The 12,279-nt window shown below is 45.3% G+C and overlaps 1 protein-coding gene across 2 annotated transcripts in view; it reads left to right on the top strand.

Moving 5' to 3' along the window:
* RGS19 (regulator of G protein signaling 19) overlaps positions 1 to 12,279 on the top strand; it is a 61,105-nt gene that overhangs the window by 19,811 nt on the left and 29,015 nt on the right. Inside the window, exon 1 of one of the 2 annotated variants that reach the window (XM_026697354.2) lies at positions 3,326 to 3,542. The exons of the other annotated variant lie outside the window; for it this stretch is intronic. The gene's annotated coding sequence lies outside the window, so the exon portion shown is untranslated. Of the gene's footprint in view, positions 1 to 3,325; positions 3,543 to 12,279 lie in introns of those variants that run through there. 2 annotated transcript variants of the gene reach the window in all.

Genomic DNA, 12,279 nt, shown 5'->3' with positions numbered 1-12,279 from the left:
GATATTTATTGTCCACTAAAAGCTCACAGGATCCTTTTCAACTCTTCCCGAGGCAGTGCAAATGCTCCAAGCATTGGGCATCTGACAGTTGATCCTGACAGATGGATTTGGGATGCCCCCATAGAAAGGAGAAGGAAGCAGTCAAGAAGGACAGGAAGGGTCTTTCCATTGGGCCCCAAATGAGCAAAAACCCTGATTAAAAGACTTTAAGGCTGGAGAAAACAGGCAGGATACAACGAGGTTATTATTCATGAGAAGCTGCCAGAGCGGAGGCCAAAATGAAACAGCTGCTTTTACAGCTTGGTTTGGCAGACTTGTGATTTAATAAATTGCATGTTTCAAGAAATAAAATGACAGCCTTCCTGTCTGGTTCTCCAGAGACGATTGCCTCTGAGTGTGAAGGCTTCTAGTTTTGTGTCTCTAAAACTAAGGAAGTAGTCCTCATGAAGCCTTCCTGATCACCTGAACTATCCCAGCCCCCTTCTCTTTTTGCAAAGGTTGTCCTATCCCCCTTGCAAAACACAACCACGCTACCACAGTGTTCCTCAACGTTTGGCACTTGAAGAAGGGCAGACTTCAACAAGGCCAACAACTTGAGCCCTACAATACAAGTTTCTCTCAAACAAATGCCCAGAACGTAGCAGAGAATGGAACAGTAGAAAATAGGTGCAGCAATTTTTTTTTTGACTCTTGAGAGTTGAAGTCCACCCGTCTTAAAAGTTGCAACCATTGAGAAACGCAGCACTAACTGATAGGGTGACAAGGAAGAGGATGTGAGAGGCCCCGTCTTATGCAAAATTGGTTTATTTGCAGTGCATCATCTCCTTGGCTGCGTCAAATTGATTTCTGAGGAAAGCAAAGAGGAACTTTAAAAGGCTTGAGCACGCCTCCTTCCCCCCCCACCCTTTTAATAAAATGCTAATATGGGTTGAATAAATTTTATGGAAAAGTCACTCACGACACAAAAGCAGGCTTTTACCATTCCTGCTTCCAAAATGCTGTGAAGGCTGGGTGAAGTTTGTTGAGGCAGGTAGTCCTGGACTTAACCACCATTCGTTGAAGGACCCTTTGAAGTTAGAGTGATGGATTCCTGCGCGAGCAGGGGTTGGACTAGAACTGATGGTGAACCCATGACCTGTGGCACGCAGAGCCATTTGTGCGGCTCTGTGCTAGCCAATCTTAACTGCACTGCACATGGGTATTTCCGGAAGGCCCATTTTTCAGCCTCCCGAGGCTGCGGAGGCTTCCCTTCAAGCCTCCGGGAGGGCGAAAGCTGCCTCAAACCGGCTGAAAATCAGCTGGAAGGCGCACGCATGCACAGTGCAGGTAAGGGGGCGGGGGTGTTGCACGCAGATGCGCAGGGGGAGCAGGGCCCATTGCATTGTGGGTGCCAGCACGCACGTGTGCTGTTGTATGCGCTGCTGTCAGCACACCCCCACAAAAAGGTTCGCCATCACTGGACTAGAGAACTGCCAAGGCCCCTTCTGACTCTTCTGGAGGAAAAAAAGTGATGTATGCCCATTTTTCGCACTTATGCCCATTCCAGTATCCCATGGCCATGTGATCGAAGTTACGACACTTGCCAACTGACTCACGACGGTTGTAGGACTCCAGGGTCACGCGATCCCTTTTTTGCAACCTTCTGACAAAGTCAGTAGGGGAAGCCAGGTTCACTTAACAACCGTGTGACTAATTTAACAACGTACTTAACAATTGTGACTGGAAAAGTTTTAAAATGGGGGTGAAAAAAAAAAACCCACGTAACACACGTCTCACTTAGCAGTGGAAATTTTGGGCTCCACTCTGGTCATAAGTTGAGGACTGACTCTCTTTAAGGTCATGAAAGGGAGCCAAATTCACGGCTGTCGCTGGATTGTATGTGAATATAGTTTAAAATGCACAGAATGATAAATGTGATAGCGTATTATGGTAGAGATAAGAAAACAACAGTTCTAATCAGGATGTACAACACTATGTAGTCAAAAGAGATTATATTGTATATGACCAGGAGAATAATATATAACCAGGATGTATACTATGATGTAAAAAAAAAAAGGACTTGATTTAAGTACACTGAGGTTGTAAAATTGGAAGTGAGACGAATAATAATGAAAAATGTTCAATAAAAATATTTTTTTTAAAAGAACGAAAGAAAGGCAGGCCCAGCAGTAGGACGGGAACTTGAGGAAGGAAGTTTAGATATCTCCACCACCTTCTAGCCAACGGGAAAAAAAGGGCCGTAGGGTTTAGCAGGAAGAGAAACGCCATTACGTTCTCGTAGGATGGTAGATCCCATATGCCTCGACCACCTGTCAGTGGGATGGGATGGGATAGAATAGAATAAACATAGAATAAACACAGAATAGAATAAGAATAAAGAATAGAATAAGAATTAGAATTAGATTTAGATTTAAAATAGAATAGAATAGAATAGAATAGAATAGAATAGAATAGAATAGAATAGAATAGAATAGAATAGAATAGAATAGAACAGAGATCTGGAAGGGACCTTGGAGGTCTTCTAGTCAAGCCCCCTGCTCAGGCAGGAGAATCTATACTGTCTCAGACAAGTGACTGTCTAGTCCAGGAGTGTCAAACTGGATTTCTTAAAGGGCCCAATTATGTTGTTCTCTGTGGGCCGGCCAGTGGGGTGGGAGAGATGGGACTGACACCTCCTGCAGTACTCTGCTGGCCGAAACAGGGTGCAGGGGGGGCTGCATGAGCCCCCCGTGCCCCGTTTTGGCTGCCAGAGTGCTGCAGGAGGCCGTCCATGCCCAAAATGGACTGTGGGGGAGGGCTGCATGACCCCCACCACCACCACGGCGCCCTGTTTTGGCTGGCAGAGGCACCGCGGGCCAGTCCTTTTTCTATTTTCCAGGCCGGCCGCCCCCGTGGACCAGAATCTAACCACCCCGCAGGACTGGATCCGGCCTGCGGGCCTTGATTTTGACACCCCCTGGCACGGGAGCTGAAAAAAGTTAGCCACCACTAGTGTGGTCTCTTCTTCTGTCCTTTTGAGTGTCCATAAAGTGCCCATTGGATCGTCCCATCCCGTCCCCAGAAAGCTTCCTGCATCTTGAGTTTCAACATGTCGGCCAAATGTCTGTTGCAGTCTTTTAACAATAGGATGGGAAGACGGGGACTCTCTCGGTCCCCGCCCTTCTCTCTTCTGCCACACTTCTCAACCACTTCCTCAGTGCGGTGACTGCCTTCCTTATGTCTAGGAGAACCCCTTCTTGAGAGCTCTCTCTGCCGCCGGCTGCAGCTTTCCCCAAAAAGGCCCTGGGTCTTGCATTTGGTTACGCCATTTCCGCCGTCACTCCCTTTCCTGTTAAGTAAGTTCTCGCTTGCTTGCTTCCCTCTCCTTCTCTTGTGTTCTACCGCATTTGGCCACCTCTCTTCCTCCTCCTCCTCCTCCTCCTCCTCTTCTTCTTCTTCTTCTTTTCTTCCAAACGTATTATGACCAGCTTGGGAAGAGAGCTCCAGAGGTCTCAGAGAAGCTTCCAGGATGGCTAGATGGGATGGTCTCGGCCATGGATCAGGTATGGCGGCGGGGGGAGGCCTTCCAACTCGTAATTCTTCCCCTTGGATTTTTGGGAAGGTGCAAGGTCTACATTGGGTTCCCTGCCAAGATGGGGTGAGGGTTTGGAGGAGGGGTGGAATTGAGAGACACCGAGAAAATCAGCCTATATCCAACTGGAATGACCTGCGTTGTGGATGGTGGCTTGCGTTGTGAAGTTGTGAGTGCTTCGATCTCTGGAGGTTTTGCCCAGAATGGTACATATAGGGTCTCCCGCTTGGGCAAGGGGCGGGGTTGGACTAGAAGACCTTCCAAGCCCCTTCCAGTCCAATCGGGTGGAGATCATTCAAGAGAGATCCAACCTAGAATTAAGGAGGAATTTATAGAACACACTATAATGGCTTGCCTCCAGAAGTTGTGGGGGCTCCATCACTGGAGGTTTTCAAGAAAAAGGTTGGGCAGCCATTTGTCCAGAATGGTATAGGGTCTCCGGCTTGGGCAGGGGGTTGGACTAGATGACCCCCAGAGTCCCTTTCAACTTTCAGATTCTGCATTTCGTCTTCTGAGTGTTAATATCTCTCTAATCACTGTTGGAGAACAGGTTGGGTGAAATCGACTGTAGCTTTGCAGAATGGGCTACTTGTTCCTTTTCATGGGTATACTTAACTTATATTTATGATTTTATGCCAGAGGGCGAGTGAAAATTAATACCGCTTTGCGCATAAACCAAATGTTAATAGTGCACCAACAGGCCGCGTGTATTGTCTCTTGTTCATATTTCCATGTCTTTCTTGGTGGCTCCTCACAGGTTGAAAAAGGAAAAGAACAAATGTGTGATAAAAGGGAGTTTTTAGGAGGTCACAAACTCCTGTTTTGTTTTGCTATTTTTCTGAACTTGTTTGAAAAAGGTTTCCACATATATTGCAATTAGATTTCATTTTTGTTGTGCAAGTTCAGGCGCTTAGTTTGTCAGCTTAGCTGAGCCTCGTTTGACAATATCTCTGTATGCATATTGGGTTTTTTTTTTATATACCGGTAGTCCTCGAGTTACGACAGTTCATTTGGTGACCGCTCAAAGTTCCAAAGGCCATTGCACAAAGTGACTTAATGACTGTTTAACTTACACGTTTAACAACTGCAGTGATTCACATAGCAACCGTGGCAAGAAAGTTCATAAGAGGGGGCAAAAATTCACTTAACAACTGTCTCGCTTAGGGACAGGAACTTCGCCTTCAATTGTGGTCGTAAGTTGAGGACTCTCTGTGTTTGGGATTTGGATATCAGCAGGTCTTCAAGGCTGCAGTGTATATAATATTATTGTATATTACGATTCAGTAGACAAATGTCATAATCTTAATTGCAACTGACACCCTGAATTTGGTTCTTCTTCTTGTCCTTGGGGTCGCCGTCATGATTGAGATGGCTTATCTTGGATTTGTCCAGGAGATAAAAATCAGCTTTTAAAGTCGTTTTACGCGTGTGACGGGATTGCAGAATAGAGAATGGGGAAATTGCTTTAAAGTGCAATGTACGTCAGCCATCAAGATATCAGCAAATCTCTCTCTTTTTTTTTTTTTAATATTCTGGAGAACTTGAAAGGCCTGGCTGAGAAACTCATTTTAAACTATAATCTCCACATTAGATATCCTGGCTTGTGATGCTTTCGCTAACTGAGACGGTCTTTGCAGATTTGAATCCTCTGGTGCCTTATAGCTAAGCAGCACCTAAAGGCTTGAGATTATGAAACACCCATTTCTTTGAAATTTTTTTTATCTTTTGAACCCGGGTTCAATTATTGCTTTTTCAGCAAAGATTTTTTTTTTTTCCACTGCCGGAAGCTTTTGGATGATGCTAATCAACTCAGTCCTCTTCTATGCAACCGGGAGAGTAGAATAGGGCAAGATATTTAAAAAAAAAAAAAAAGCCATTAAATTTTTCAAAAAGTCCTTAAAATCAGTTTCTGTATTCCCTCCCAGTAAAAGAAGTATCCGGATGCTTTGATTTGAGATGTTTCTTGCACTTCTCTGGTCTCTTGCAAAGTAGGGGCATGTATTTTGATTTCTTTTGCTTTTTTTTTAGCAAAATTCCCTGGCCAACTTGGCTTTGGTGAGCTAGGAAACCCTACATGCGTTTAGATTAGAAGATCTCAAATTGAATAAAGTTGTCTATTCGGTAATGAATTGGAGCCTGTTGTTCCTCTTCCTTGAGTGTGTTCACACAACGCCTTTAACAGGACCAATGTAAAACCCCGATTCACAAACCTGCATTGACCTTGGTTTGTTTTTTGGGGGTGTGTATGAATGAAGCCCTTCTGGCACCTTGGCGTTGGAAGTCCTGTGCAAAAGAGAGTTTTAATTCTGGTTAGGTTAGCCTGCTGCGTGAATGTAATTTAGGTTAGAAGAGCATAATTGTGTACATTCAGTCCTTGGGGTACACTAGAAAGAAGGATGCACAGCTGTCTTCCTTCTTGGCAATTGTGAGATGGAGGGGAGGGTTGAGGGTTTCCCCCCTTTTAGCCAGCAGCCTGCTCTCCAAGGTTTGAGGAAGCACTATGGTTATGTTCCTCACCCAGCTTGGAGCCAGCAGAGGCGCATTTTCAACCATGGTTGTTTTGCATAACAACTTTGTAGTGTTGCACACAGGTTTTCCTGCACCCTCTGAGATCAAACCCAACACATCATCATCATCATTTAACAACCCCCATAATCCCTTGCGGAGTGGAGTCTGAGCAACTGAATGGAGGTAGCAGAGGGTTTACTGGCCGGATGCCCTTCCTGTTACCAATGCAGAGTTTTGTTCAGCAGATATATTCTCAATTATACCCAGAGAAAGAAATAGCTGCCTCTACCTAGGATCGAACTCACAGCCTCCTGAGCTCCGCCTCTAGGCCATTGCATCACTCTATCAAACCCAACATATCTCACTCAAGTCCATTTGGTGCCCCTGCAAATCTTCAGCTTTCAGATGTGAATCCATTTTTCCATAAGTTGGAAAAATTAGATCTTCCCTTCTGCAGGAAGCAAGTTAGTCCCAAAGGTGCTTTTTTCAAAAGTCAGCTGGATTTTGGTTTTCCTTGAAGATTTTTCCTTGAAAATTTGTTTTTCTTGGAGGAATTGAAGAAGTTTCTTGGATGAGAGTCTTCAAGGAAAAACAAAAACTCCATTTGCCTTTTGAAAAAACGTCTTTGGGACAACTGTTGCCTGGATCAGGGAACGCCAACCTTTTGGACCTCAGGGACCATCAAACTCATAATTTTAAATCCCGCAGATCAGAGACCCTAGGAAAATCCCCAAAAAAGTCTGCAGGAAAATCCCCCACCCCGTTTTCCTACCCATCGATCATTCTTTATTTGGGATCGCAGGATACCGTCTCCAGCTCCGTTCTCAGGGAGAGAGAGAGGCTTTTGGCTTTATGCAAGGAAAGCAGCAGAAGCAGTAGAAGTCTTTCTTTCTCTCCCCCAAACTCCGCCAGAAATGAGTCTTTGTGAGACTTGTGCCGGCGCACCTCTTGGAGCAGGAGGCCTTGCAGGGTCCCAAAGACCCATTTCTGGGGGAGTTTGGGGAGAGAGAGAAAGACTTTTGCTGCTTTCCGTGCGTGCAGCCAAAAGCAGAAGAAGAAAGAAGTGGAAAGAAGCAGCCCGGTGGCCAGGCAAGGCGAGTGGGGGCAAGTTCCCCCCTTTCACCCCTCCCCTCACTACCTCGTGTTGTTCGCAATGCAAGCGACGCAAGCCTTGTATTCCCGCGGGCCATGTGAGTGGCACAGCCTTGTGTTCCTGTGCAGCCTGGATTAATTGCTTTGGGGGTGACCTTTCTCTGCAGACCACCAAAATTTTCTTGCAAGACCACCAGTGGTCCCCAGCCCACTGGTTGGTGACCACTGGCCTGTATGACTTGAGAACCTCCATAGACATCTGAGAAAGTTGTGTCTTTCAAGATACATTAAGGCATTTTCCCCAAAACGCTGGAGATAAGCTGCATTTTAGCTCTGATCGTTATCAACCAGCATTGTCTTCAATCTCCATGACCTAAAACATCTGGCATCCAGTTGTGGAAGGCTGGGCTAACTGCTTTGCTCACAGGGATATATAGAGGCTGCTCAGTCCTCAAATCCTTGCATTTTGTGTGGTTCCCACATACACAAACACACCTAAGCAGTGGACTTGTCGAGCACCTGGGAAAATAGCAAGGTAGACTTTCAAGCCAATTCGAATTGAGTCCAACGTTTCTCTTGTTAAGTGAGACATTCCTTGTGTGTCCAGTCACACTTGGCCAATAAAGAATTCTATTCGTTTGCTAAGTGAGTTTTGCTCCATTTTATGACCTTCCTGGTCACAGTGGTGAAGTGGATTGCTGCAGTCGTTCAAATTCGTGACACGGTCGTTAAGTGAATCTGGCTTTCCCCACTGGCTTCGCTTGTCAGAAGGTTGCAAAGGGGATCATGTGACCCTGGGATGCTGCAACGGTCATAAATACGAACCAATTGCCAAACATTTGATCGCGTGACCACAGGGGATGTGCTGCAGCGGTCGTAAGTGTGAAACATGGTCATGAAGTCACTTTTTCCAGTGCTGTTGTAACTTTGAACGGTCTCTAAATGAACTGTTGTAAGTGGAGGACACCCTGTCTACTTTTCTCGCCCCTCAGATTAGACGCCCCGTGTGACTGTTTCTTGAGTAATGTTCCTAAGATAGTCCTTGATTTACGACCACAATTCAGCCCAAAATCTTCAGGCCGTTGTGAAGTGAGTTTCGCCCCATTTTATGGCCTTTTCTCTCCGCACCATTGTTAGCAAATAAATGCCGTCGTTAAGCGAATCTGGCTTCTTCCCCCCATTGACTTTGCTTGTCGGGAGCTGGCTGGGAAGGTTTACAGGTGGTGGTCACATGACCACAGGACAATGCAGCCGTCATAAATGTGAACCAGGTGCCAAGCACCTGAATTCTGATCACCTGACCATGGAGATGCTGCAATGATCGCGTCCGTTTTGTTTCAGTGTCCTTGTAACTCCAAACGGCCAGTAAATGAATGCTTGTAAGTTGAGGACTTTTCCTGTATTTGGGTTTATGCAGGAGTGTCCTCGGTTTACAATCTAAAACTGATTCACAACCCCTGGGCTGTGCATCGACATCGGGCTACGGCATGCCAGAAACAGGGCCATGCAAATAACAGAACAGAGTAACAGAGTTGGAAGGGACCTTGTAGGTCATCTAGTCCAACCCCACCCACCCAAGCAGGAGACCTTATACCATTTCTGACAGATGGCAGTCCAGTCTCTTCTTGAAAGCCTCCAGTGATGAAGCTCCCACAACTTCTGAATAACAGAATAATAACAGAATAACGGAAGGTACCCTGTAGGTCATCTAGTCCAACCCCACCCACCCAAGCAGGAAACCCTACACCATTTCTAACAGATGGCAGTCCAGTCTCTTCTTGAAGGCCTCCAGTGATGACGCTCCCACAACTTCCGAAGGCAACTTCTGTTCCATGGGTTGAATGTTCTCGCTGTCAGAAAATTCCTCCTTATTTCCAGGTTGAATCTCTCTTTGTTCAGTTTCCATCCATTATTCCTTTTCTGCCCAGAGGTGCTTTGGAAAGTAGCTTGCCCCTTCCTCCTCTCTGTGGCAGCCCCTCAAATATTGGAGCGCTTCTATCCTGTCTTCCCTGGTCTTTCTCTTCCCTAGACTAGCCAAGCCCAGTTCCTGCAACCGTCCATCGTATGTTTTATCCTCCAATCCCCTAATAATCTTTGATGCTCTTCTCTGCGCTCTTTCTACAGTCTCAACATCTTTTTTATAGTCCCATCCGCGGGATGCAGGCAGCACATGAAACTGTACCCCGCTCCAATCCATGGAAAAACTTCTCTCCATAGAACTGGTCCTTGGGGCCCAAAGGATAGGGGAGCACTGATCTAAAAATATCAAGATGGCGGCTAGATTGATGGAACTGAGATACTCTCTGTTTTAAGTAGAAATCTGATCCCCTGTTGTGACTGCCATTTTCATATTTTTTGGGGATACCCCTTGGGTTCATGCTACGCATGTTTTCCATGATGAGAGCCAGAGGTACAAATGGCTTTAAAACTCATCTTGCTTTGAGTGCCTGGGGTCCAGAAAGCAGATGTGATCGAGGCCTACAGCTCAATTAATCCTTTCCAAATGCCGTCTCATTTCATTCACTTCAGATATGGCTAGGATAATTCCAGATAGGGTTGGGGCAATCTACACACAACTCCTCCATTCAGTCTTTTCCATGTTCAAAGTTAATTTTGGGATCTCTGCAGAGCATATTCTGAGCATGGTTAACAGATAATCAGAGTTGGAAGAGACCTTGTAAGGTCAGCTAGTCTAATCCCCCGCCCAAGCAGGAAACCCTACACCATTTCTGACAAATGGCAGTCCAGTCTCTTCTTGAAAGCCTCCAGTGATGAAGCTCCCACAACTTCCGAGGGCAAAGCTGTTCCTTTGGTTGATTGTTCTCACTGTCAGAAAGTTTCTCCTTATTTCCAGGTTAAATCTCTCCTTGTTCAGTTTCCATCCATTGTTCCTTGTCTGGCCTTCAGGTGCTTTAGAAAATAGCTTGACCCCTTCCTCTCTATGGCAGCCCCTCAAATATTGGAAGACCTCTATCCTGTCTCCCCTGGTCCTTCTCTTGACTAGACTAGCCAGGCCCAGTTCCTGCAACCGTTCATTGTATGTTTTAGCCTCCAGTCCCCTAATCATCCTGGTTGCTCTTCTCTGTATTTCTTCTAGAGTTTCAACATCTTTTTTATAATGTGGTAAACAAAACTGGATGCAGTACTCTAGGTGTGGTCTTACTAAGGCTTTATAGAGTGGTATTAGTACTTCCCTTGATCTTGGCTGTATTCCTCTGTTAATACAATTTAGGATTGCATTAGCTTTTTTGGCTGCTGCTGCACACTTCTGGCTCCTATTTAGCTGGTTGTCCACTAAGACTCCAAGATCCCTCTCACAGTTCCTGCTCTTGAGCCTAGTTTCACCCAGTCTATCTATATGTGTCCTTTTGGTTTTTCTTGCCTAAGTGTAGGACTTTACTTTTCTCTATATTGAATTTCATTTTATTAGATATGGCCCAGTGTAGGAGTCGGAGTGATTCTCGTTGTCCTCTCTTGAATCCTGTTGTGACCCCCATTAGATTTGTGGGGGCTGCGCAGGGTTGGGATTCAGACAGTTCAGGCCCAGTTCAAGGAACCGGAAGTTAAATTTACATTTGGTTCGCTAAATCGGTAGTTGAATAGACCGACTGGCCCCTCCTACCCCTCCCAGGAGTCTCCATATGGCCCGTTTTGGGTGCAGGTAAGTGCAGGGACCCCGCGGAGGTTCTGGGAGGGTGGAAAATGGCCCTTCCTGAAGTTTGGAAATGGGCCTGTTTCTGGCTTCCAGACGGTTTCTGGAGCCCAAGGGAGGTTTCTTTTGCCCTCCTATAGAAGTGTTGGTAGGCCACGCCCACCATGGCCACACCCACCCAGCAACCGGGCAGAGAACCGGTTGCTGGGATTTTTGAATCCCACCCCCGGGGCTGCGTTCAAACAAGATCACGGGCCTTAAATCAAGGCTTAGTGGCTGCAGTTGTAAAAATGCTGTGGCTGCAAAACTCCTACTAACCACAAGAGGACAAGAAAGAGAAACAGACTTGTAACCAATTGCTGCCCCCTTGTGTTCCTCTGAAAATTTGCAATCCGGGTGTAGAAACTCTTGACTAAATTTGATTCATCTGCATTTTAGTTTTCTGGAACTGAGCCTGTCGCACAAGCAAAGTTGACTGCTTTAGTTATCTAAGGGTTCAGTATCAAAAGCAAACATAGAACATGGGTTAATTCAGTAACCAGGTTAAGTGCCATCTTGGAATTTGGGAGAGGGTGACAATCTATGGGCGATTATTGAAAACTCATTGGTTTTATTCAAACGCTGCCATTAGGAATGTAGGCAGAGCGATCTTCAAAATTTAAATGATTTTAACATATAATTTGTTGTGTGTTTTAAGCACTGTTTCTATAGCAAACTGCTTCAGTATATTTTTTGGCACAGTATTTCTGGACCTTGGCATCTTTAAGATGGCTGCTAACATTGAGAAACACAAGAATATGAATATATTGGATCCACTGAGATAGGAGAGAAAACAATTTAATATTTTAGCGCTATTCTGTCAAATTTAGGTTTTTCAGACCTTTCAAGCTGTCTTTTAGCTCTACTTTGACCTATGGATTTCATTGTTTCCTGAGACTTTGTACGTAGATAGATAGATAGATAGATAGATAGATAGATAGATAGGTAGGTAGGTAGGTAGGTAGGTGGATGGATGTGGATGGAGATGGAGATTGACACACACACACACATACAGAGGGTCTTCAACTTACAACAGTTTAATGCCTGTTCAAAGTTATAATGGCGTTGAAACAACTTATGACCAGTTTTCACTCTTACAGCTGTTCGTAGTCACATAATCAAAATTCAAGTTTATGACGGTGGCCGTGTCTCAGAGTAACGTGATCCTCTTTTGTGACCTTCTGACAAAGCCAATGGGGAAGCCAGATTCGCTTAATGACCGTGTTACTAACTTAACACCTGCAGTGATCCATTTAACAGTTGTGGCAAGAAAAGTCGTAAAATGGGGCAAACAACCTCACTTAACAAATATCTCGTTTAGCAATAAATTTGGGGCTCAGCAGTGGTCGTAAGTCGAGGACTACCTATATTGAAGAGGAAAGACTCTTTTTAAGTGCATTTGGTAATGGAAAATTCC

The sequence above is a fragment of the Pseudonaja textilis genome, chromosome 3, assembly GCF_049901715.1.
Source record: "Pseudonaja textilis isolate UNSWEBS1 chromosome 3, rPseTex1.2, whole genome shotgun sequence".
In the NCBI taxonomy this organism is placed as follows: domain Eukaryota; kingdom Metazoa; phylum Chordata; class Lepidosauria; order Squamata; family Elapidae; genus Pseudonaja; species Pseudonaja textilis.
Note: the sequence above shows the minus strand (reverse complement) of the source record. Positions and strands in the feature narration are given on the sequence as shown.